The sequence below is a fragment of the Bombina bombina genome, chromosome 1, assembly GCF_027579735.1.
Source record: "Bombina bombina isolate aBomBom1 chromosome 1, aBomBom1.pri, whole genome shotgun sequence".
Taxonomy (NCBI): Eukaryota; Metazoa; Chordata; class Amphibia; order Anura; family Bombinatoridae; genus Bombina; species Bombina bombina.
The window spans coordinates 1,254,878,281-1,254,904,508 of NC_069499.1; the positions used below are offsets into that span (position 1 = coordinate 1,254,878,281).

Genomic DNA, 26,228 nt, shown 5'->3' on the forward strand with positions numbered 1-26,228 from the left:
ACTATGATGAGACGCTCCTTGTTGACATAAAATCCAGCTAGTGAGTATAACCTATAGATGTTACTTCATCAGGCATATCTGAGAGTCTTGCAGTTAGTCCCTTGTTTTAACAATAGTATTCTACAAGCTCTGAGAGTGTTTAATTTAGTTTAATGTTTAACAAACTGTTATTCTTCTCTGTTTCCCTGTTATTTTCATTACAGTAAGCTCACATAACAGCTACACTTCCTTTTACCCTTAGTTCATATATTATTAATATAAAGGAGGTCTGGCCCCTAATAGACCAAAGCAGGATGTATTACTGAGAAGAGATTCTGTAAATTCACATCAAAATACCTCACTGTATTCCTATATTTTATTTAATTTGTCCTGTATAATACAATTTAAGCCCTAATGTTTGTGCATAACCTACAGAGTTTCTTTATTTATACTTGACAGCAGTAAAGGTGTAATATGCTACTCATTATTATTTGTTTGGTCATTGGTACCCCTCTTGTCGGTGACCGAGGCATTGGGAACTATTGTGACTAGTTTTGAGTAGCCATAATTGAACATAAATTAACTTCTGCCATGGTAAATCTTAAAGGGTCAATATAGAAAAGAATAAGAGCGCTCAAAGTAGATAAACCCTGCTGTTTCTTAGTGAACCCTCTAGATAAACTATAAAAGAAGATTATGTTAACCAAAAAATAGAAACCGCGCTAACAAAAACACGGATTATGTGATAATGGTGATTATTGGATATGCGATTATCAATTTATAGAAGAAGAAAGAAATGGCTGGATTAACGATGTTATATAAAATCTTATTTTAATGGTCTAATCTAACGACATACAAACTCCATACATACTCATTCACTGGGACGTCTCCCAAAGTGCAAAATAAAAGTTCATGCGCATGAGAAAGTCACATAAAATATTATTTAAGCAATATCCAAGTTCCAACGGTGTACAAATATGTGTTTATAGCACAGTGCAAAGAGAGGCCCTTCAGATTAAGAAATTATAGCAGTAGAGGGATGATAGGTTGTTTATCTTGAGGCCACAGTCCTGCTTAAACTGAGGGATAGCGGCAATTTACTTTATTTTAATTTTCCCCACTATATACATGTCAAAAACACCCTCAGCTTTATGGCCCTTTCATTCCAAGTTTAAAAAGTCCTGAATTTATTCCATTAGCATCATTTTTTCACAGGCACATTTAATTTACCTGCAAGGTAGTCCAATAGGCTGCACAGAGCGTTTTGTTATGAAATTCCATGCATTTTCTACTATTTATTGTCCCAAGGAATTATTACTTATAAACGTAATTACTTTACAATGCTACTTATCTTGTTAATGACCTCAGATCGTTGTATTGGTGGCATACTGTTTTCAATCAACTATGTCAAGTTTTATTACTTTTAAATGCTGGTATCAGGGTCTGGAACTACCTTGGGGTTACTGATGTACATCTCCCAAGCTTCACAAAGAGTGTCATAAAATATTTGTCTCTGTTTTCTAAGAGGATTCCTAATAAATTAAAGTTTACAAGAAAATTAAGCTCTGTTATATTTGACAGTAATTGACTAAATAAATAAATAGCCTAGCATATGGCCATCAGCAGATATAAATATGGGCATGCTCTATTGTGTGTTGTTCTTTAGGTGAGCTTTGTCATAGCTGGAATTTTGCCTGACAATTACTACAAACCATGTAAATTGTTGGTCAATTCAAAAATTGGAATGTTTTTCATGTCTGTTAGAGAATAGTTAGACAAGATTGCAGTCAAAACAACAGCACCAACCTGGTAGAAAAAGATCTAGTGGAAGGCTGTTTATGCTCACATGCGCATAAGTGACTTTAAATAGCAGATACTAGATTGTGATAATTTTTATAATGGTTGTTAAAGATAAGACAAGATGGAATAATGTCAGTTTTGGAAATTAGTATGATCTACGAATAATTCATTTAAAGGGACAGTATACTGTAAAATAGTTTTTCTCTTAATGTGTTTACAATTGCTTTTTTTACCAACTGCAGAGTAAAAAATGTATGAAAATTAGCTTTTTAAAGTTTATTTCTGTATATTAAAGCTCTGATTTTGTGTTTTGAAGCCACAGCCTTATAAAATAGGTTGAGCTTGTAGGTATAATCAGATCTCATTACTGTATCACATTGTGAACATATACCTGCTTCTTTATCTTATATCTGTCCTTAAAACAATCACCAATACTTTGAGAGAACAATGGAAAATCAACATTTTATTACCTTATCTCTGCTTTATCACACTGGGAGTGTAATTTCTTCTGCTGGCTGTGTTTACAAAGCTTATCTATAGCTGGTACGCGCGGCCACAAACTTTCAGAATAGGTGGGGATACCACATGCTAAATTAACAATTTCAAATGCCAATATAAGGGTAAAGGAGCTACTTGTAAACAATTTAATAAACTCCAGCAGGTAAAGTGGATCATTGGGAACAAATTAAAGGGGAGAAATGTTTTGAGTAAACTGTCCCTTTAATTTTATTTCAGTGACAGTGATATTTGTGGTTTAGCTTATTCTAGAGAAGACCAGGCTGGCTAATATGGTCTCTTAAAAGGGATATTTATTTATACTAGAAAGATTAGTAAACCTTTTTTTCCAGATATTTGAAAATTAGAATAGCTAAATGTAGAATTGATTTTAGTTGAAGCACAAACAGATATTTGCTAATGTATTTGTTGGCACATTTAGCCTGTGTCAGTGATGGGTGAAGGCACAATTGTGGTAGTCTGGATAAGTGTCTTGAAACAAAGTGTTTTCAAATGGTGTGGCCGGTCAACCTGGCTGTAGTGCTGGGGTTGTATATGGGCATGACTGGACAACTATGGGGCAGTTCTTGGGCATTACTATGTGGGATGGAGGTGTGCAGAACATGTTTGTGCAGTTTTATGAGAAATTGGTAAATGAAGATAGCAAAGACAGCAGCAGGAAAAAAAACATCAAGATAGAGCTTCCAAACCTCTATAATCTTTAGTGGCATGGATGAGAGCTCTGTAGTGAGGTTGTGTCACTCTTTAATAGACATATGTTTTTAACCCATTGTTCACTGATTAACACTTGACTAGTACAGGACCTCTGGTTTTATTAAGGGTTATTTGGGTGTGTTGAAGTTTGTTTGTTGGCATTCTCTGTACAACAATTCTGATGTCATATGTGACTTGATTAAGCCATGAAGAAAATAAATTGGTGGAGTGCTAGAATAATGCATATTTGGCAGCACCATGACACAAAGTATGCTGTAGTGACAGTGTGGCATGCTGGTACCTTTACCTGCCCCTGACACGTCATTCAGAATCATGTGGCAGCTTAGAGTTTTGTTGTAATTATATGTTAAGTAGCACTAAATAAGTATAGATTTTTGTTTGTAAACTTGGGCTGTGTTGCTCTCTACCAACAAATGTGTAGGAGCTGTCATTAGCAGCCACTGAGCTGTACACAGACTTTCACTTCCTGTTTCTGAGTCAAAATAAACTAACTTTTTATTTATGCAAATTATGACACTTAGGGAAGTCTCCCTAAGTGTGATGCGGGAATCCAGACGTGGACCCGTTGCTCAGTGTGCCTAGAGGGATAAGGCTGCACCTCACTGACGAGGCCCACAATAGGCCGAAACGTACGTCTGGGGTTTTGCCGTTTCTCTCGTTCAGAGAGGGATTGCCTGGTATTTCGGGGCTGGACTGTTCTGTGAAGTCAGGATCAGACTGATATGCTTCAGGAACGTTCTTCTCTGTGAAAGGCACATGTTGAACAAAAAGAGGCTTCTTCTTCGGTGGTAACTAGCCATAGAACAAGCTATTATGCTATTGTTCGTTCCCAGGTTGAGCGCTTCTCTCTTTTTATTTATGCAAATTATGACACTTAGGGAAATCTCCCTAAGTGTGAGGCGGGAATCCAGACGTGGACCCGTTGCTCAGTGTGCCTAGAGGGATATGGCTGTACCTCACTGACGAGGCCCACAATAGGCTGAAACGTACGTCTGGGGTTTTGCTGTTTCTCTCGTTCAGAGAGGGATTGCCTGGTATTTCGGGGCTGGACTGTACTGTGAAGTGAGGATCAGACTGATATGCTTCAGGAAAGTTCTTCTCTGTGAAAGGCACATGTTAGGCAAAAAAAGGCTGCTTCTTGGGTGGTAACTAGCCATAGAACAAGCTATTATGCTATTGTTCATTCCCAGGTTGAGTGCCTCTCTCTTTTTTATTTATGTTTAAATAATGCTACCCTGCTATATACAGGATCACAAGCATTTAGCAAACTTCAAGGAGCATTAACACATCTGTTAGCAACATTATATTCCTTCCTGCTTCTCTCTCACGCTGTCTGTCTGCTTGTCTCTTCCACACTTTTTCTTCCAGCATCTTGCTCTTCTTTCTTCCTCTTCTATATTGGGTGGCCTATCTGATTACTGGATCTCTGCTCCCCTCCAGCAGGCTGCACCTAAGGCATTTGCCTCACTCATCCTTCCTTAATTGTTTCTCTGTTTATTACAATCACTTGTGTCTTCAGTACAATAGGATTATTTTACCTTATTATTTTAATTTACATAGTATTTAAGGCCAATCCCATACCAAGTGGGATTAAAAGGATGAAACGGTAATGGACTCTGTACAGCGGGCTTAGAAGCTACTGTTACATTATAGTTGTGTTGATCCTATTCCAAAAGAGTTAGACTGAAGAACATTCATGTGTGGATAAGTACACTGCCTGCTTTATTTCTACTTGTCCTTTTGGCCTTGCCAGAGCAGGGATATAGCAGCAATATCATGTTAAATCTAGTATTAAAATGAAATGTAATACAATACATCAACATAAACAAAAGAACACTTAATAGTTGCATGGACCGGTACCATAAAAAACCTTTAACATGTATGTGCATATAGTAATAAGAATGTACAAATTAAGCGAAAAATGTCCAAGTCTGTGTAAAAAAAAAGGGTCCAAAAGTTTAATCCAATACAAAAAGTGTCCTAATGAGTGATAAAGATCATATATAATATTCATAATCTTCATCCATAGAATAACCCTGTGACGGTCGTAGTACCTAAAAAATAAGAAATGTGTACATAGTGCAAAAAACCTGTGAAAGTATAAATGAAAAGCCCTCACTATTGTAAATGAAAAGCCCCCTATATATATATATATATATATATATATATATATATATATATATATATATATATATATATATATATATATATATATATATACTATTAGGTCTATATATTTTGCCAAGAGTTTGATATACCCAATATTTATTGTAGCATTATATTATTTTAAATTATTGCATTATAGTAATAGAATACATATTAACACTATGTGAAATGTTAACATAATTGTTTCCATAATTTAAAAGAATAATTTTATGTAATTATTTCCATAGTTCAATTAATTTCTTTAATACAAGTGCATTATTCATTTAATAATCAGTGATCTGATGTTTAGTAAACTTACTTGGCATTTTGCAACATAGTAATGTATTTGAAATGTTAAACATTGTTTCTTTTTCTATTTTATCCCCTGTTGTTTTGATATTGACCAAAATGTAATTAACATGTTAGAGCAATTTATTGTTGCACTGTCGTTTGCATACATCTATGGGTTTAACCCTTGCAAAGGATTTTCACAGCTGTCCTCCCTGAAGCTCTCCCGGCCTAGGGTAGCTAGACTGCTATACCCTTACTCTCTTCCTTATGTTCCTAATGCGATCTCTTATTTTTGTATTTAAGTCACCACTTTTTGTTCTCCAAACCAAGTTTGTATGTTCTGCATGCTAAGCACTTTTTTGCACATAAAAAGACAGACAATTGTATTTTTATCATTGTCTATTTTAGTTGCAGAAAAAAATGCTTAGTATTCAAAACATGCTTATTTAGTTTTAAGGAAAAAAATGTCTGAAAATACTGAATAAGAAGAGTCTAAATAGGATCAGCATCATAGATTCACTAAAATTTCACTGAACTTCAGGTGAGACTAAGGGCTAGATTTATAAAAGCTGAGGCGTACAGGGATGCGTATACATGCCACTGCACGCCTCAACTCTCCTGTGGCGGGGCGAAATTACCCACAGGTAATCACCATTGCACACATGCGCAATTTTGCACTCACGTGCAATCCTGCCCACGCACAGCCAATCACGAGCGGGCAGGAGCTGTCAATCTCGGTCGGACTCGACTGCGGAAATTTAATTTCACCACCTTAGAGGTGGCGAAGAGGTTAGGGAAGCGGCAGTCTGGTGACCGCTGCTCGTTAAATTACGGTGAGCAAGTTCTTGTGAGAACTTGCAGCCGTAGGGCTTTGGTAAATCGAACCCTTAATATGCTTGTTTTCTTGATTTATCCAATGAAGCATATCTACTTTGGTTTATTTTTTGTAAAAAATACATGCTCTAACTTAATGTAATGTTATGGGCTAGATTACAAGTGGAGTGCTAAATATCGCTTGTGTGCAAAAACTGGCAAGTGTGGTTCTTTTTTTCAAAATTAACCAGAGATCTGACCACTGGTTAATTTTCAGAGCGCTAATTGCTACTGCAAACTCGCGGTAGCAATAACCAGCCACTTGTAATGGCAGGTTAATAATCTCGCACCTGCAAATTTAGTGCTCCACTTGTAATCTAAACCTTTGTGTTTAATACCCACAAAGATATTAAATACATAGGTAAAGTTTTAGAAATAATGTGGATGGCCTCAGCGCCTGATGGGAACCTGTTAGCCTGGGGGTGGGTAGATCCTAGTAGTTACCCAAGAATGTGATAAAAAGGAAAAAAGGAAAAAGAGCCCAGGCGCCTACCCTATTAATATTTAATGTCTTAATATTTACTATCTGCCTTTATTTCTGCCATTGTATAATTTTGTTTCTTTGATTTTATTACATGTAGTATGTAAATAAAATTGTCTTTACCCAACTATTATACACTATAACCTAGCCCCTTAGGGTAGGCGCCTGGGCTCTTTTTCCTTTTTTCCTTTTTATCACATTCATAGGTAAAGTTTTAGCCAGGTGCCACACACATTGCAGCTCCTCAACTGAATACAGTTGACAATAGGTGGGTCATGTGATTGCCACTTCTAATTGTCTCACTGGCTGTTTTCTGCTCGGGGTTAAAGACGTGGAGCAATACAAAAATGAGATAAAATGTTAAGGGCAGAGATGAATATGGGGCAAATTGAGACATAAATAAGACAAACAGGAGTACGTAGTAGAAAATGATGATTCCGCCAGTATCACCCAGCAGCCTTGATTCATAGTTTTATGACAACCTTCATTAGCACATTCACATTTCAAGGTCTAGAAACACCTCTGCTCTAAAGTGACATGAAAAGCCAAATAATAAAATAATTTATTAGAGCATTTTCTTATTTGAGTATTCTTTGGATATTACTATGTTTAACTCCCACAAAGTTAAATTCATAATTAAAGTCTGCTCTGGTAATGCACATACACTCTCTCTGATTGGCTTAGTGCCTGTGCTTAGATCAGGAACAGTTGAATTGCATTGCTCATCCTGAGCTGATTTAAATTCTTAAGCCAAATGGCTGTAGCTGCTATGTTACACAGTACTTTGCCCAGTGTACTGTGTTGAAGTATAACCTATGTCCAACACTTTGCTGTGGTCCCTACTGTCAGCTTAGACAGTGAAGACTGCAGCTAGGGGCAGAAGGCATATGATCAGCACTGATCAGGCTCTCTTACAATATGAAGACAGATGAGCGATTCAGACAGTGACACAGACTGGAGGGAGGCGTCCATCACAGGAGGGGAGGGTTCGCTACTCTATAGAAATGTTTTAGGAAGTGTAGAGGAAGGAATGGATCTTATGCCCCAACAACATATATAGTTTTCAAAGGTAAATAAAAAAAGCAAAGATTCTATTTTATATAAACGGAGTGGTAGCAAAAATTCTAAAATTTCTCCAGTACTTTGGGCAAGTTTTTACTGAAATTCAAGGTAGAGAAAGGATTAAAGAGACATGAAATCACAAATCTTTCATGATTCAGATAGTGCATAAAGTTTTAAGCAGCTTTTCAATTTATTTGCATTATCAAATTGACTTAATTATTTTAATATCCCTTGTTGAACAAGCAGCAATTCACTACTGGGAGCTAGCTGAACATGCTGGGCTAGTCTGACAAGAGGCATATGTATGTGCAGTCACTAATCAGCAGCTAGCTCTCAGTTCTGCATTGCTACTCTTGAATCTACCTAGGTATGCTTTTTAACAAAGGATATCAAGTGAATGAAGCAAATTAGATAATAGAAGTAAATTGGAGCGTTGTTTAAAATTACATGCTCTATATGAAAGTCGAAGTTTGACTTTACTGTCCCTTTAATATGTTTATCCCCTTTTCAACAGTCTAATCAGAAAATGCTTTAACAGTTTGGAACACTCCAATTTTAAATGTCCATTTAATAAAATAAAAAAAATCTGTTCAGTTTTAAACTGAAAGGAGTAAAATATCAGCTGCAACATTGCAATAGATTATTACTAATAAGGTCACATCTGCCAAAAAAATAACACATAAGTCTACTATATACTCTGAATAACCGGTAAACCAAATATTGGTTAGCATATAGAAACTGGATGCATAAGATTTACTTTATTATTATTATTATTAATAACCCTTTCCCGCCGTTAGGATGTTTCGTGCATGGAATTTCCTAGCCGTTTGGCTGTACTGAAGCCATAGAAGCTTCTTAAATCAGATCGTGGGTGGAGGAGATGCCTAGTGTCATAGGCACTCCCCCCGGACCCCATCCCGTCATTTAAATCACGCAATTGCACAAATGATCACATGGTTTCAATTTTTACTTATTTGTTTACATTGAAATTTTGTTCCGATGTAGACAAATAAGTCCAGGCAGGAAGGTGTTAATAATAATAATAATGTGTGTTATAATAAGAGCCCTTTCCCTTACATTAAGATGTATAGGGTGACATTTTCTCTAATTGCTGCACTGTTTTATTGTGTTCGTATAGATTTGAATAAACTTTTGTTTTTAACAAATGCGGCAAGCAAGATACAGCTTTTACATACATTGCATGGCTATATAGCCAATAGCGGCAACATGATAAAACAACTAACTGAAGATCCGGGGAGTAATTCAGAGAAGGTGAGTGCTGGTCATATTCCTGCTGAGATGCTGGTTGGCAGGGGTAACTGTATGGCTGGCAGAATTAGATGAATGTTACTTCAGTTTTCTCTGTGAAGCTAAAACACTGCAAGGATTATTATCGACTTACTGATAACAGCGTTTGGTTCATTGTGTTCAATTTTTTAAATTATAGTTACATTTGATAATGCACCTCTATTGCCCTTCTCAGATTGCTTTTACTTTAAAAGATAAATTGGTCTACAAAAGTTAAATGTGAAATCCCTTAAAAGTAAATATAAATCTCTTCCAGGAAGCTTTGAAATTATTCTCCAGTTTCTTCTCCCTTTCAATAACACTTTGTAAATAGAAGCTGCAAGATTATTTTGTAGAGTTCAATTTTGAGGACATTTTTTTAACAATGAGGGTAAAACTATTGTACTCCTGGTTGAAAAGCACATTAATGTACTGAAATACTTTGACACTAAAGCCCGGGTTACAGATGATTTATTAATTAGTTCATGTTTAAGAAGCATTTTATTATTATCAGGTATTTGTATAGCCCCAACAGATTGTATAGCAAATAACCACATTTAAAGGGACATTAAACACTAAATACATTTAATGTACCTCTCTAATTATGGGTGATACAACTGAAACCATTTTGGAACCTTTGGAAGTTTTACTGCAAGTTACATTTCAACATGGCAGCACCCATGACTAGAGAGAGGTAGGGAATATCCTCAATACTCTGCTTATAAAATGCATTTAGTGTTTAATGTTCCCACTAGAGAAGAACATTTAAAAGCTGTTTAAAATAAAATAAACATAGAGCACCATCAGTTTGCACTGCCTACTAAAGCCAATTATTTAAAGCAGGAAGTGTCTATCATCCAATGAGGATTAACACAGAGTAGGTATTAGCCAAAGATCAAATTAAAATAGCTTTCTTCACATTTTTCAAGCAAAAACATTTTGAAAATGTTTAAATACTGAATAGAATATCCCTTTAAAGGCAACAAATGATAGGTTCATTATTGCATACTGAAATAACTAGAAGTCGGTCTAGCACTACTGATGCTCTCTGGGGTAAAGTACAAATGTCTAAATGTTTCTACTCACCACTTATTGTAAACAGTACATTGTAAAGACCTTGAAGATAAAACTTTTAATTAATGAATAAATAAATAAACGCAAAAATAACCCATTTGCCTTAATAGTGTTAAAGGGACAATAATCTCAACTTTTTTTCCCCAAGGCATCAAATGTTTAATTATGCATGATTAAATAACTTTGCAGTGTTTGCCTGTGTTCTAAAATAAGTTGTATACCATAGGAATGTGTGCACCACGTCACTTCCGGTGACGTGTATTCAGCTGTTGGAGGGGTGTGGCGCTCACTGCGCATGCGCAAGAGGCCCAACCTCCTCCAAACTGCTGATTAAGGCGACTTATTTGAGAACAACGGCTTGAGGAATTTGCCCACCTCCATTCAATTTCCAAATAGTTCCACCACACGCCACCGACTTGCCGTGCCTGGGGGCGGGGGGGTTGTGCTTATGGGGTTTACAGTGGGTGCTGGTGGGGTTTATGTAGGTTACAGAGGTAACCTACATAAGCCCCATCAGCACCCCCTGTAAATCCCATAAGCACAACCCCCCTGTGGTCTTGAGGTTCTCCCATTATATCTTTCACCTGTTAATACCTGTGGTGCTGTCACTATTTCATTGTTAAACTATTTAGGTCACTTGTTATTCATTGTTGGAAAAAAATGTAACAGTTATTTAAAAATAGCTGTAAAGCCTATGGATCCTCCCTACTTCCTGAAAGCAGAAATTTGTCTTCTGAACTGCAATGTTACAAATGCTTTATCAGACTTGCACCGCCTGTAAAACCTGTTCATGTATTATACAGTGTTGTGTGGATATTAATTGGCGTGTAATCCACTCATTTCTTTCTGATCAGTATTCTACTCTGCACTAACAGTAATATTGGGATTGAATGTTGGGCAAGTGATTTGGTGACAACATACTTAGGCAACCGTGCTGTATTAATTAATAGGGTCAGCAACAACAAGAGCCTGGCAGTCCCTGTATGAGTGTCAGTCTTTTCTAAAGGACTTCATGAACCAAGTGCAATACATAGATAATAGAGTCATTTTTGTTGGCTAATTATATTGTAATATTTATTTTAGAACATGTCTGTCAAGCCTTACTCTTGGCCCTTGATTTGCGTATAATAATATTATAGCTATTACCCGATCACAAACCTGATATTGCATCATCTTTGGCAGTTTTTGCTTATGCAAAGTTAGACAGCTTGGTAACGGCTTTCTAAAGAGAAGAAGAGTAGTGTTGTTGGCTTTCAGCTTTACAGCTTGTTTGTGCCATAAAATTCATATCTTGATCTATATATATATATATATATATATATATATATATATATATATATATATATATATATATATATTCTTAATTAACCACAAATGATTTATCATACTGTGAAGTCACACACAATAGTATCATCTGCTGTAAAGGAGAAAATAAAATATAAAAAAAAAATAAAAAATAAGATATTTGGATTTTTAAATTAATAAATGCTGTGTGCCAGGGCAACATGGCATCTAGAGCGAGGTGCCACATCTAGGTCCTAGTTTTGGATACCCAAACCCTTTTTATATGCGCACTGACACAGGCAGTTATCATTAACCCCTGGATACCCCATGCAGAGTAGTGGATTTAAATTTTTAAAGGAATCATTTTGTTAATTTACTTCTATTTGCAGGATTGATCCCTGACATTATTAAAGTGTTTGTTATGATACGATCTGGTCAGTGGTGTATTTAGGTTTTGTGCTGCCCTAGGCACCCAAAATTCTGCTGCCCCCCCTACCCCCACCTTCCAGGTGTTAGGCCTTTTTTTCCATATTATTTTTGGTCTTTTATATCTGGGATGTGTGAATTATATCACCTGATGCCCGGGACATTAAGTTAAGTTATCCTGCATAAGCCTTATACACACACAATTCTGCAAGCTTGCTTTTATAGCAATTCAATTATTATAAATTGTATACATACAACAGAGTTATTTATATTAATGTATGTAGTCAGAGACTCTATAAAGTGTATATCAAACAGCCCAAGATTCACTAATTTAAGATTATGACTGCCTCTCTGTCATAAACTGTACATCACAAGTACACACAAGCCTATCATTTTAAGGCATGGGCAAATCATTGGTGTCAGTGGGAACTAACTTCCTTTTCCTGAGCGGCTGGACAGATTTCTGGCTAGGCATACAGGCTTATACAAAAACATATACATCCTGTTGGAGACAGCAATATCTCTATTAGTGTTTGACCCTATAAATGAAATAAATGCCTTATATAGGAATCCATCACAATACTATGTATGCTTCTTCAAAAACAATAAAAAGTTAAATAACAATTACATGCTGCATATACATATTTTTGACACATGTTGAATAGGAAAACAACAACTTAGCTAATGCTAATATTGAGATATTGTAATGTAGATAGGTCACTGCTGTGTAGAAATAAAGTTCCACTGTAAGTTTTTATCAACAATGTGTCCTTAGAAAAATATATTTTTTATTTTCTGAGATGTTAGATGATTGATGATTGTTTCTGTTATAGGTCAATAAAATTAAATAAAAATAAACTATGAAATGACTACACACGATATTCAGGGGCCAAAGGAGATACCTGTGCTCCCTGCTAGACACCACCACTGCTGGGCGCACATCCCTGCTGGAATCTTTCTACTCCCAGCAGCAGCAGCAGAACTAATGTTTTAAAAACAATGTGATCAGAAAACTTGCTGTTCTTCTGAACACCACAATGTTTTCTGATCACATTGTTTATGAAAACATTTGTGAGTGTGATTTTGCGCCGTAACATTTTGCCCCTGTCCCAGTTCCTGAAGCTGCAGCTGTGCCACTGCCAGTGCCCCTCACAAGTTCCAATCAAACTACTTGCTAGTTGTCAACTCTCTCCGACCATAACGACAACACCGGTCCGGTTCCCGAGCAACCACTGAGTCTGTCACATGTCAGCCACGAGGTGCTTCCGCTGTTAAGGCCGTCCTTCCCCTTCTGTCCGCCCCAGTCTCAGACCCCACCCTCCTACCTCTTCTCTCAGACACAAGACACTGACAGTGCACATGAGGTGCGTCGGTCTTCTCTAGACTGAGTCTCCGACTCTCTGTACTCTACAGTCAGGTCTACTCTGGCTGTGGGGTGGGTGTGACATGTGCTGCTGGCAAACTACTTGATGGGCTATAGGTGCAATATGGGAAATGCAGTTTACTGCAACCTCTGAAGGAGTGGCAGCTGAATTAACTTTCTAGTAGTACCACTGCTCATATAACAACTAATAAAAATTAATTCAGCTGCCACTGCTTCAGTGGCTGCAAAAAGTGCCGCCCTTCCTCAATCTGTCGCACTAGGCCTTGTTGGCCTAGGCAGTAATATGCCCCTGGATCTGGTTGATTGACACCCCCTGCTAGCGTCTGATTGGCCGTGAATCTGCAGGGGGAGGCTTTGCACAGTAATTCACCAGAACTGATTGTGCAATGTTAAATGCTGACAACGTATGCTGTCTGCATTCAGTGATGTCTGACGAACAGGATACGCTACAGCGTATCATGTCGGACAGACACTGATAAATAGGCCCCATAATGATTGCTATCTAAAGGCCATATTATGAGTGGAGCGCTATTTAGCACTTTCACTAGAACACTAATTGTGCTAGAAGTAAAAAAAAAATTGTGCACATCGGGTAGTGCTGTTATTATATGAGTTGAAATTAAATAAGTTATCGTACTCATGTTAAACCGATGCACGCAAAAAGTTAGAATATTGCATGTGTAATAACCTATTCCCCCATAGAAGTCAATGGAAAAAAAACCCCACTCGTTCGCAAACCTGATCGTATATATTCTCATGTGCGCAAGCACAACATGATAATATGAATATTTCACATTCCAGTGTTCTTCACAATATGTTCTGTTTATTCATAAATAAACATATCTATATATCTCTGATGTTTTTTTGGTACAATATATATCTATACCTATATATATATATATATATATATATATATATATATATATATATATATATATATATATATATATATATATATATATAGAGAGAGAGAGAGAGAGAGAGAGAGAGAGAGATATGATTATATATATATATATATGTATGTATAGATTATACATATATATATAGCAATATCTATTTAGAAATATTTAGAACATATTCTGCTATAAACAGAACATTAGAATGTGAAATATTTACAGTAAATATGAAAAATGAATATTGCATAAATATGTTTTTTCATGTTTTCAACTTAACTGCAATGCACTTATAGATGTCTATATATGTGTACATATGTATTTATGTGTTTATATGTGTATATATATCTGTAAATACATATATACACATATATATAATATATAGACATATATAAATACATAGATATCCATCTTTAGAGATGTATATGTATGTATCTCAATGGTAAAGCCAGTTGCTTGCTTTTTGTTCAAACACCTGAGACCTATCTTTTAGCCCATATCAATTTTGTGTGCAATATTTTTTGTAATTATTTTTATTAGATGGTGTTATTATGAGTGTAACTGTACTTTGTAATGTATTTTTTATGTGTTTTTTTGACACTTTTTTTGTTTCACAAAACAGTTAACTACAGCTCTGAGGACGCGCTAACCCGACAAGCGTTAACTTGAATTACTTTCAAGCAATCGCATTTACTTTCAACTTGTAATACCAGCGCAATTAAACCTGCACGCAAACGATCACAAAAACCCGATATCCACTCGTAATCTGGCCCTAAATGTTTAGTTATGCATAAGAAAACAATTTCTCCAACATTGGTGTGTCCGGTCCACGGCGTCATCCATAACTTGTGGGAATATTCTCTTCCCCAACAGGAAATGGCAAAGAGCACAGCAAAAGCTGTCCATATAGTCCCTCCCAGGCTCCGCCCCCCCATTCATTCTCTTTGCCGCTCTGAACAAGTAGCATCTCCACGGAGATGGTGAAGAGTATGTGGTGTTTAGTTGTAGTTTTTTATTCTTCTATCAAGAGTTTGTTATTTTAAAATAGTGCTGGTATGTACTATTTACTCTGAAACAGAAAGAGATGAAGAGTTCTGTTTATAAGAGGAGGATGATTTTAGCAGCAGTAACTAAAATCGATTGCTGTTCCCACACAGGACTGTTGAGCTGAGAGAACTTCAGTTGGGGGGAACAGTTTGCAGACTTTTCTGCTTAAGGTATGACTAGCCATTTTTCTAACAAGACTGTGTAATGCTGGAAGGCTGTCATTTTTCCCCTCATGGGGACCGGTAAGCCATTTTCTTAGTCTCAAACAGAATAAAGGGCTTATTATGGGCTATAAACTGGTAGACACTTTTATGGGCTAAATCGATTGCTTTATTTAGGTATTATATACAGTTTGAAGTTGAATTTCACACTTTTATAACTTTGGGGAACGTTTTTTACGCCAGGCACTTGTTTAGACACCTTCCCAGTCAGGAAGGGCCTTTCCCTGTAGTAGGCAGAGCCTCATTTTCGCGCCATTACTGCGCAGTTACTTTTGAGAACAGTAAATGCAGCTGCATGTGTGTGGGTCTGGAATTCACTGAAAAGGTTCCTAGAAGGCTTCATTTGGTATCGTATACCCCCTTGGGATTGGTGAAGTCGCAGCAAAGGCTGGGGCTGGGACTGTAAGGGGGTTAAAGTTGTAAACGGATCCGGTTTCCACATTTTAAGGGTTAACAATGAAATTTGGGGTGCAATGCTTTGAATGCTTTAAGACACTGTGGTGAAAATTTGGTAAAGATTGGATAATTCCTTCATAGTTTTTCACATATTCCGTAATAAAGTGTGCACTGTTTAACATTTAAAGAGACAGTAATGGTTTTGTTTTAAAACGGTTTTTGTGCTTTATTAACCAGTTTAAGCCTGTTTAACATGTCTGTGCCTTCAGATAGATCATGTTCTGTGTGTATGGAGGCCAATGTGATTCCCCCTTCTAATATGTGTGATAATTGTGCCATAGCGTCCAAACAAAGTAAGGACAGTACTGTCACAGATAATAAAGTTGCCCAAGATGATTCCTCAGATGAAGGAAGTAGACATAGTTCTACATCATCTCCTTCTGTGTCTACACCATTTTTGCCCACGCAGGAGACCCCTAGTACTTCTAGCGCGCCAATGCTTGTTACTATGCAACAATTGACGGCAGTAATGGATAACTCCATAGCAAATATTTTATCCAAAATGCCAGCATTTCAGAGAAAGCGTGATTGCTCTGTTTTAAACACTGTAGAGCAGGAGTGCGCTGATGATAATTTTTCTGTCATACCCTCACACCAATCTGAAGTGGCAATGAGGGAGGTTTTGTCAGATGGGGAAATTTCTGATACAGGAAGAATTTCTCAGCAGGTAGAACCTGATGTTGTGACATTTAAATTTAAATTAGAGCATCTCCGCGCATTTCTTAAAGAGGTGCTATCTACTTTGGATGATTGTGACAATCTGGTCATCCCAGAAAAATTGTGCAAGATGGACAAGTTCCTAGAGGTCCCGGTGCACCCTGACGCTTTTCCAATACCCAAGCGGGTGGCGGACATAGTGAATAAGGAGTGGGAGAAGCCAGGCATACCTTTTGTCCCTCCTCCTATATTTAAGAAATTATTCCCTATGGTCGACCCCAGAAAGGACTTATGGCAAACAGTCCCTATGGTCGAGGGGGCGGTTTCTACACTAGCCAAACGCACGACCATTCCTATTGAGGACAATTGTGCTTTCAAAGATCCTATGGATAAAAAATTGGAGGGTTTGCTTAAAAAGATTTTTGTACAGCAAGGTTACCTCCTTCAACCTATTTCGTGTATTATTCCTGTCACTACAGCAGCGTGGTTCTGGTTAGAAGAACTAGAAAAATCGCTCAGTAGGGAAACTCCGTATGAGGAAGTTATGGACAGAATTCACGCACTTAAGTTAGCTAATTCCTTTATTTTAGATGCCGCTTTGCAGTTAGCAAGATTAGCGGCGAAAAATTCAGGGTTTGCAATTGTGGCGCGCAGAGCGCTCTGGCTAAAGTCTTGGTCGGCGGATGTATCTTCCAAGACAAAATTACTTAATATCCCTTTCAAAGGTAAGACCCTTTTTGGGCCAGAATTGAAAGAAATTATTTCAGACATCACTGGGGGTAAGGGCCATGCCCTCCCACAAGATAGGCCTTTCAAGGCTAAGAATAAGTCTAATTTTCGTTCCTTTCGCAATTTCAGGAACGGACCGGCTTCCAACTCTGCAGCCTCTAGACAAGAGGGTAACGCTTCCCAGACTAAACCAGCTTGGAAACCGATGCAAGGCTGGAACAAGGGTAAACAGGCCAAGAAGCCTGCTGCTGCTACCAAGACAGCATGAAGGGGTAGCCCCCGATCCGGGACCGGATCTAGTAGGGGGCAGACTCTCTCTCTTTGCTCAGGCTTGGGCAAGAGATGTTCAGGATCCCTGGGCACTAAAAATAGTCTCTCAGTGTTATCTTCTAGAATTCAAGGAACTACCCCCAAGGGGAAGGTTCCACATGTCTCACTTATCTTCAAACCAAATAAAGAGACAGGCATTCTTACATTGTGTAGAAGACCTGTTAAAGATGGGAGTGATACACCCAGTTCCAAATGTGGAACAAGGTCAGGGGTTTTACTCAAATCTGTTTCTAAACAAATTCTAAACAAATTTCTCAGAGTTCCATCGTTCAAAATGGAAACTATTCGAAAGATTTTACCTACAATCCAGGAGGGTCAATTTATGACTACCGTGGATTTAAAGGATGCGTATCTACATATTCCTATCCACAAAGATCATTTTCAGTTCCTAAGGTAAAGCATTATCCGATTGGCTTATGATACTGCCGGACGGCAGCCTCCTGAAAGAATCACAGCTCACTCTACTAGGGCTGTGGCTTCCACATGGGCCTTCAAGAACGAGGCTTCTGTTGATCAGATATGTAAGGCAGCGACTTTGTCTTCTCTGCACACTTTTGCCAAATTCTACAAATTTGATACTTTTGCTTCTTCGGAGGCTGTTTTTGGGAGAAAGGTTTTGCAAACTGTGGTGCCTTCTGTTTAGGTAACCTGATTGGCTCCCTCCCTTCATCTGTGTCCTAAAGCTTTGGTATTGGTTCCCACAAGTTATGGATGACGCCGTGGACCGGACACACCAATGTTGGAGAAAACAGAATTTATGCTTACCTGATAAATTACTTTCTCCAACGGTGTGTCCGGTCCACGGCCCGCCCTGGTTTTTTAATCAGGTTTGAAAAATTTCATTCTTTATACACTACAGTCACCACGGCACCCTATAGTTTCTCCTTTTTTTTCTCCTAACCGTCGGTCGAATGACTGGGGGGGGCGGAGCCTGGGAGGGACTATATGGACAGCTTTTGCTGTGCTCTTTGCCATTTCCTGTTGGGGAAGAGAATATTCCCACAAGTTATGGATGACGCCGTGGACCGGACACACCGTTGGAGAAAGTAATTTATCAGGTAAGCATATATTCTGTTTTTGCAATGTGCAAGCATTATTTATGTTTACCCTCTTTCATGTAATTTAACTTTAAATTGTGGATTTTCTGATTCTCAGAGTGGAATGCACACTGCAGACTTCTAAAGGCTTATCCTGCCGCATATCTTTCCTTAACTGGCTTTAGCACTTAGGAACTGCAAAAGAGTTAAACTTTACTCTTTTGCAGTTCCTAAGTGCTAAAGCCAGTTAGAGAAAGATATGGGGCAGGATTAGCCTTCTAAAATAATAACCACACCTAGGGCGAGATTACATATACGGCGCAGGCTTCAGCGCAAGCGATGCAACCCACTCCGCCCGTAATTTCACCTTGCACATCGGGCTATTACATATACACCGCTGGCAGTTCATAAAGTGCTGTAAGTCGGATAAACTAGTGATGTCCAGAAATGAGCGTAAATACAAATTTCTGGAGTCGCTAGTGACTTACGGCACTTTAGAAACTGCCGGCGCCTAAGAAAATAAAAAAAAAATTGAATCTCCCGTAAAAGTCTAACGTGCCTCCCAAAAATAAACCCAAAACGTAAAACCCCTATATCCGCAATCCCACCCTCTCACAACTAATAATAAATATAATAACCCTTTAACCAACAACCCCCCACAACGCAATAAGCCTAATTAAACTATTAACCCCTATATCCGCCATCAAACCCACACCGCAAGTAATAACTAAATTATTAACCCCTAAATCCGTCAACCCCAACATCGCAAACTACCTATCAAAAGTATTAACCCCTAATCCGCCATTAACCCACAACGCAAACTACCTATTAAAGTATTAACCCCTAAACCGCCAAAACCCACAACGCAAATAAATAAATTACTAAGCCCATTAGCCTAACACCCCTTAACCTAACACCCCCTAATCTAACTCCGCCTAAATGAACCCAAATTACCTAAATTACAAAATACTAAAGTTACTATTAAAATAAAAAAAACTAACACTACTTCAAAAATAAACTAAGTATAAATAAAAGAGACAGTCTATTCAAAATTAAAATTCTGGTGTAGCATATCCCTTTAAGATACAATTACAGAAAATAAAAAATTCTAAGATTACATAAAATAAAAAACAAAATTACCAAATTTAAAAAAAATATATGAAAACAAAGTCAGTACTCCCTTCCGTAAATGGCTGCTATGCACCCCTCTGTACCTAGGTTGAGCTGTGGAGAGTTCACTTAAATCACGCTAACACATTGCAACTTAGGTGTGTATATGGGACTCACTTTCCGCTGGTCTCTGATGCTCGGTCCTGGGGGAGATGTAATCTGGCTGCTTCCTGCAGCTGTCCGGCTCCGCGGCTCTCTCCCGTCCTCAAGCTACCCACCGTCTGCGGTCGTGTCCGTGTGCGTGCGTCTGCGCTCAGCCGGGCGTGTGACGTAGCGCCCCGGTCGCTGCTCGCTGCTCCTATGCTCGTCTGTGGTATTCCGATTGGGTGCAGGTAAGGTGTATTCTCACCGGAGCTCCTAGCTGGTTTAAGGCAAACTTGAGAATAGAAGAAAAGACGGAGTTCCGGTCCTTTTCAATTTTCATCAAACATCCAAATTTATTAGGATAAAACTTTGTACAACAACACTTCTGTTTACTGTCACAGAGGCTGCAGCAAGGGTTGGTGGTCACTACTGCTGACGCGTTTTGGCTTCTCCCGCTGTAGTCATAGCAGTGAGTGATCATCAACCTGTGTTTAAAAAGGAAGGGTGGCCTTCCTATTGGTCAAAACAAACACTCCCTATGTGCAGCATTTTCAATTGTATAAGCAGGTTATGCTCTATACTTGGTTACATGTATCACAAAAACATACAAATAGGTGATACAAAAACATATAATGCAAACTAAATGGAGGCATTAACATACCATGCAATGGAATTAAAGTTATAGCTATAATAAAAACTAAAAATCAAAATCAAAATAAAAGTGTTTGGCTCTTTATAAGACAATGTTGTTATTAACTTCTGTGTAATGGGTTAATCTGTTTTAACTGATTAATATCTGTCTAACAGAGATTTAGAGTTTAGACCTTGTGGTCCCTGATTTGTCTATGACACCAATTGTGCATTTAACACATATAAAGCTTTGCCAAAGTAACAATTGAATATAAATATAAAAATAGAAATAAAAAATGAAAGTAAATTGTCAATTGTCATTATGCCCGTGCACAAATTGTTAATGTTGTTTCTACATATCATTATATAGGTGGACTTTTGGAATTGTCAAACGGCAATATAGTTTACTGGGGAATTTGCTTATTTATTTATTTGTGGCAATTTATACTTTTTTTTTATTATTTCATTTGATGAAACTAAAGGGTATTTCATTTCCAAAAGTTAATTAAGTCAAACTCGCTATTCAGACCAGAGGGCCACCTAGTGGCCAACTTTAATATCCAGTATACCTCTTCCCTTGCCAACAACGATGCCCTGTCCCCTCCCCTGATTGGGGGTGAGACATGTTTGACTATCGTCCATTTGAGTGAACTTGGATTTTTATTGTGTGTTTGGCTGAAATGTGTGATTAGTGGTGTAGTTAGTGTACCCATTTTTATGTTATTGACATGCTCCCTGATTCTCGCTCTTATTTCTCTTGTGGTCATGCCTACATATTGTAGGTTGCACTCCGAGCATGTCAATACATAAATCACATAATTGGCTCTACAATTGTAGCACCTGTCATGCAAGAAATGTTCACCCGTTATGGTGCTAACAAATTCATTGCCTGGTGATAGATGCTTACAGGCAATGCAATCATGATAGTGGCATTTGAATACCCCCTTTGTGGTAATCCATGAACTGTCATTCCTGTTCTTTGTGTTACGAAGTAGTGTTGGAGCTACTTTGTTACCAGTGGTGGTACCCATTTTGAACGCAAAGCGACAACCTTTCCTTATTGTTTCAGCTAAACCCTCATCCGCCATAAGTAATGGGAAATCAGGGACCACAAGGTCTAAACTCTAGCTCTCTGTTAGACAGCTATTAATCAGTTAAAACAGATTAACCCATTACACAGAAGTTAATAACAACATTGTCTTATAAAGAGCCAAACACTTTTATTTTGATTTTGATTTTTAGTTTTTATTATAGCTATAACGTTTTTGGTTCTTTCAAATGAGCGTGTTTGGGCTATTGAAAAACAATTGCAACAAGCAAGATGTTAATTTGGGTTAAAACATATTTAGATTTGACCCATATGGTATTCCATAGTAAGACAACAGAAATGACTTGCAATTACAAGGTGTTTACTGTCCCTTTAAAAGTTTAATTTGAAATACCCAGGGGAACCAATTTTTATGCCCCTTTAAGATGTCTTTTACAGAGCACTATGGTTTAAGGATGGAAATACAGTTACCTTGAGGAGTACTTACCTTTTAAGCACCTGCTATTGCACATAAAAACCTATTGGCTAGATTACGAGTTTTGCGGTATGAGTGATAAAGCATCATTATGGCTCTTTTTCACTACCGCTGGTATTACGAGTTTTGCAGGTTTAGCTGCACCACACACTTTTTTGGCTGAAATGCAACGTAACTACCGCAGCTTTTAAAAAGTCCTTTTTCAATGGGACTTCCATAGCGCCGGTATTACAAGTCTGCCTGGGAGGCCAAAAAGTGAGCGGTACAGCAAATACCGTCAAGATCCATATCGTAAACTGAAAGTCAGTAGTTATGAGTTTTGCGCTACAAAGCTGTAGCATAAAACTCATAACTAAAGTGTTACAAAGTACACTAACACCCATAAACTACCTATTAACCCCTAAACCGAGGCCCTCCCGCATCGCAAATACTAAAATAAAATTATTAACCCCTAATCTGCCGCTCCGGACATCGCCGCCACTATAATAAACATATTAATCCCTAAACCGCCGCACTCCCGCATCACAAACACTAGTTAAATATTATTAACCCCTAATCTGCCTCCCCCGACCTCGCCGCCACCTACATTATACTTATTAACTATCAGCCAATCGAAATTCAAGGGACGCCATCTTGGATGACGTCACTTGAGGAACCTTCATTCGTGAAGAGCCATGAAAAGAAGACGATGCTCCACACCGGATGTCTTGAAGATGGAGCCGCTCAGCACCAGATGGATGAAGATAGAAGATGCCGTCTGGATGAAGACTTCTGCCCCTCTGGCGGACCACTTCTTGCCGCTTGGATGAAGACTTCTCTCGGCTTCGTTGAGGACTTCTTGCCACTTGGATGAAGACTTCTCCCGGCTTCGTTGAGGACTTCTTGCCGCTTCGCTGAGAACTTCTCCCGGCTTCGTTGAGGATGGATGTTGGGTCTTCAAAAACTGTAAGTGGATCTTCGGGGGTTAGTGTTAGGTTTTTTTAAGGGTTTATTGGGTGGGTTTTATTTTTAGCTTAGGGTTTGGGCGGAAAAAGAGCTAAATGCCCTTTTAAGGGCAATGCCCATACAAATGTCTTTTTCAGGGCAATGGGGAGCTTAGCTTTTTTAGTTAGGATTTTATTTGGGGGGTTTGGTTGTGTGGGTGGTGGGTTTTACTGTTGGGGGGGTGTTTGTATTTTCTTTTACAGGTAAAAGAGTTGATTTCTTTGGGGCAATTCCCCAGCAAAAGGCCCTTTTAAGGGCTATTGGCAGTTTAGTTTAGACTAGGGTTTTTTTTTTGGGGGGGGGGGGCTTTTTTATTTTTATAGGGCTATTAGTTTTGGTGTAATTAGTTTAAATATTTGATAATTTCTTTTTTATTTTGTGTAATTTAGTGTTTGTTTTTTTGTAATTTAGTTAATTGTATTTAATAAATGTAATTTATTTAATTGTAGTGTAAGGTTAGGTGTTAGTGTAACTCAGGTTAGGTTTTATTTTACAGGTAAATTTGTATTTATTTTAGCTAGGTAGTTAGTAAATAGTTAATAACTATTTACTAACTAATCTACCTAGTTAAAATAAATACAAAGTTGCCTGTGAAATAAAAATAAAACCTAAGCTAGATACACTGTAACTATTAGTTATATTGTAGCTATCTTAGGGTTTATTTTACAGGTAAGTATTTTGTTTTAAATAGGAATTATTTAGTTATTAATAGTAGGTTTTATTTAGATTTATTTTAATTACATTAAAGTTTGTGGGTGTTAGGGTTAGGGTTAAAGTTAGGGTTAGAAGTTAATAACTTTAGTATAATGGCAGCGACGTTAGGGGCAGAAGATTAGGGGTTAATAAATGTAGGTAGGTGGCGGCGATGTTAGGGGCGGCAGATTAGGGGTTAATAAGTGTAATGTAGGTGGCGGCGACATTGGGGGCGGCAGATTAGGGGTTAATAAGTATAATGTAGGTGGCGGCAACATTGGGGCGGCAGAGTAGGGGTTAATAACTGTAATGTAGGTGGCGGCGACATTGGGAGTGGCAGATTAGGGGTTAATAATTGTAATGTAGTTGTCGACGATGTCGGGGGCGGCAGATTAGGGGTGTTTAGACTCGTGGTTCATGTTAGGGTGTTAGGTGTAAACATAAATTTAGTTTCCCCATAGGAATCAATGGGGCTGCATTACGGAGATTTACGCTGCTTTATTGCAGGTGTTAGGCTTTTTTTCAGCTGGCTCTCCCCATTGATGTCTATGGGGAAATAGTGCACGAGCATGTAAAACCAGCTCACCGCAGCTCACTGCAGTGCTGGTATTGGAGTGTGGTATGGAGTTCAATTTTGCTTTATGCTGCAATATTGCCTGCTAACGCCGGGTTTTTGTAAACCTGTAATACCAGCGCTGTAGGGAGGTGAGCGGTGACAATAACTTGCAATAACCGAGCAGTTCTTATCGCAAAACTTGTAATCTAGCCGTATATTTGCTCTGTATTCGCTACAGCACACTCCCATCAAGTTTAGGGCTCATACTGGAATAATAGACAGGAGCTCAAATATTTTAGCCACATCCTAAAACCAATTATTTTTCCCAGTACTGTTTTACAGATTGAGGGGCATCAAGCACAGAGGATTGATGTATTAAGAATAAAATAAGGGCAAGGAATGCCTCAATAAGAACGAAGACATTCAGTGCTATTAAAGGGACATAAAGTTACAATAGGAAAATATATTGTTTCTCAATTGCATTCCTCAATGATTTTAAGTACAGTATTTTCCGTCTATGGTTTTTCATTAGCTCAATCATTATAAATGTCTCACCTGTGCTCAGGTAGGGAAATGCTTAAATCTGACCTGTTAGGGTTCTCTGAGGACTGAAACTAACAAACACTGCTCTAATTACATCATTTTCTTGATGCACTACTTATTGTCTATACCTGCAAAGAAGTAAAAGGATATGAAGCCCAAACATTTTATTTTGTGATTCAGACATAGAGTTTTTAAAAACTTTCCAATTTAATCTATTATCAAATTTGCTTTGTTCCCATGGTGTTTTTTGTTGAAGAGAATCCTAGGTAGGTGCCCGGAGCACTACACGTGCCATCTATCTAGTGCTCTTGCAGATGGATGATATTGTAAAACTGCTGCAATATAGTGCTCGAGACACAGGCATTCTCCTGAGCCTCCGTCTCTGCTTTTCAACAAACGATATCAATAGAAAGAATAAAATTTGATAATCGAAGTAAATTGGAAAATTATTTAAACTTGCATGCTCTATCTGAATTATGAAAGAAAAAATTTGGGTTTCATGTCCCTTTAAAATAAGTCAGCTCCAGGCTTGCAATGCATTAGTGGTCCACTGTGCCAATTATGGAAGTATATGCACATAGCTACCAATCACTTGCCATATTTGCACTGTAGCATTGCTGCTCTAGAGCAACTTCAACTTTGTGTTTAACCCCATTGTTTTCTGTAAATATGTGGGTAAAATAAAACCCTTTTTTATCTGCAAAAACACAAACTTTTACAAGGTTTCAGATGATGAGAAGCCACAAGATGTTTTTAGAGTTGGGCATCATATGAGTCTCTAATTCATCTTTCATTTTAAAGGGTCATTAATAAAGGGGAAAATTGTATGCACTAATTTGTTAGAGTATGCAACATTTGCACAATTCACTTGAAACTTTATGTGTTTAACCCCAACAGAAGGGTAAAACACATAGATAAAGGCAACTGAGACAATTGGCACCGCCAGTCGAACAACCCTTCCAATTCCTGGCTGTACTTGAGGCTCCTGATTGAGACTTTACCTATGTATTAAACCCCTTTGCTGGAGTTAAACACACAAGGGTTGATTGCAAGTCTTTGTTTATCTTGTATTATTCTACAGAAAGACACGATTAAAATCTATTGGGCATTTTTGTATATACGTTTTACTAAAGGATTGCGATCAACCCTATAGAGTTTCATGGTAAGTAATGAAAATTAGATTGTCATTTTTGCACTACAATCTCCCTTTAAAACGGTTATAAATATAAAGCAGAAGGGAAGTGCTCATTATATGTGGGGCACGATCCGATAAACAGCGTTTTTTGCGGCGCAAGCGAGGGAACCCGCGTCGCCCGCAGTTTCAGCCCGCAACTCGAGCTATCCAATATGCAGCGCCGT

The 26,228-nt window shown here is 37.9% G+C and overlaps 1 protein-coding gene across 1 annotated transcript in view; it reads left to right on the forward strand.

The window, feature by feature from the left end:
- ATP2C2 (ATPase secretory pathway Ca2+ transporting 2) overlaps positions 1–26,228 on the forward strand; it is a 337,340-nt gene that overhangs the window by 96,988 nt on the left and 214,124 nt on the right. The window lies entirely within an intron of this gene.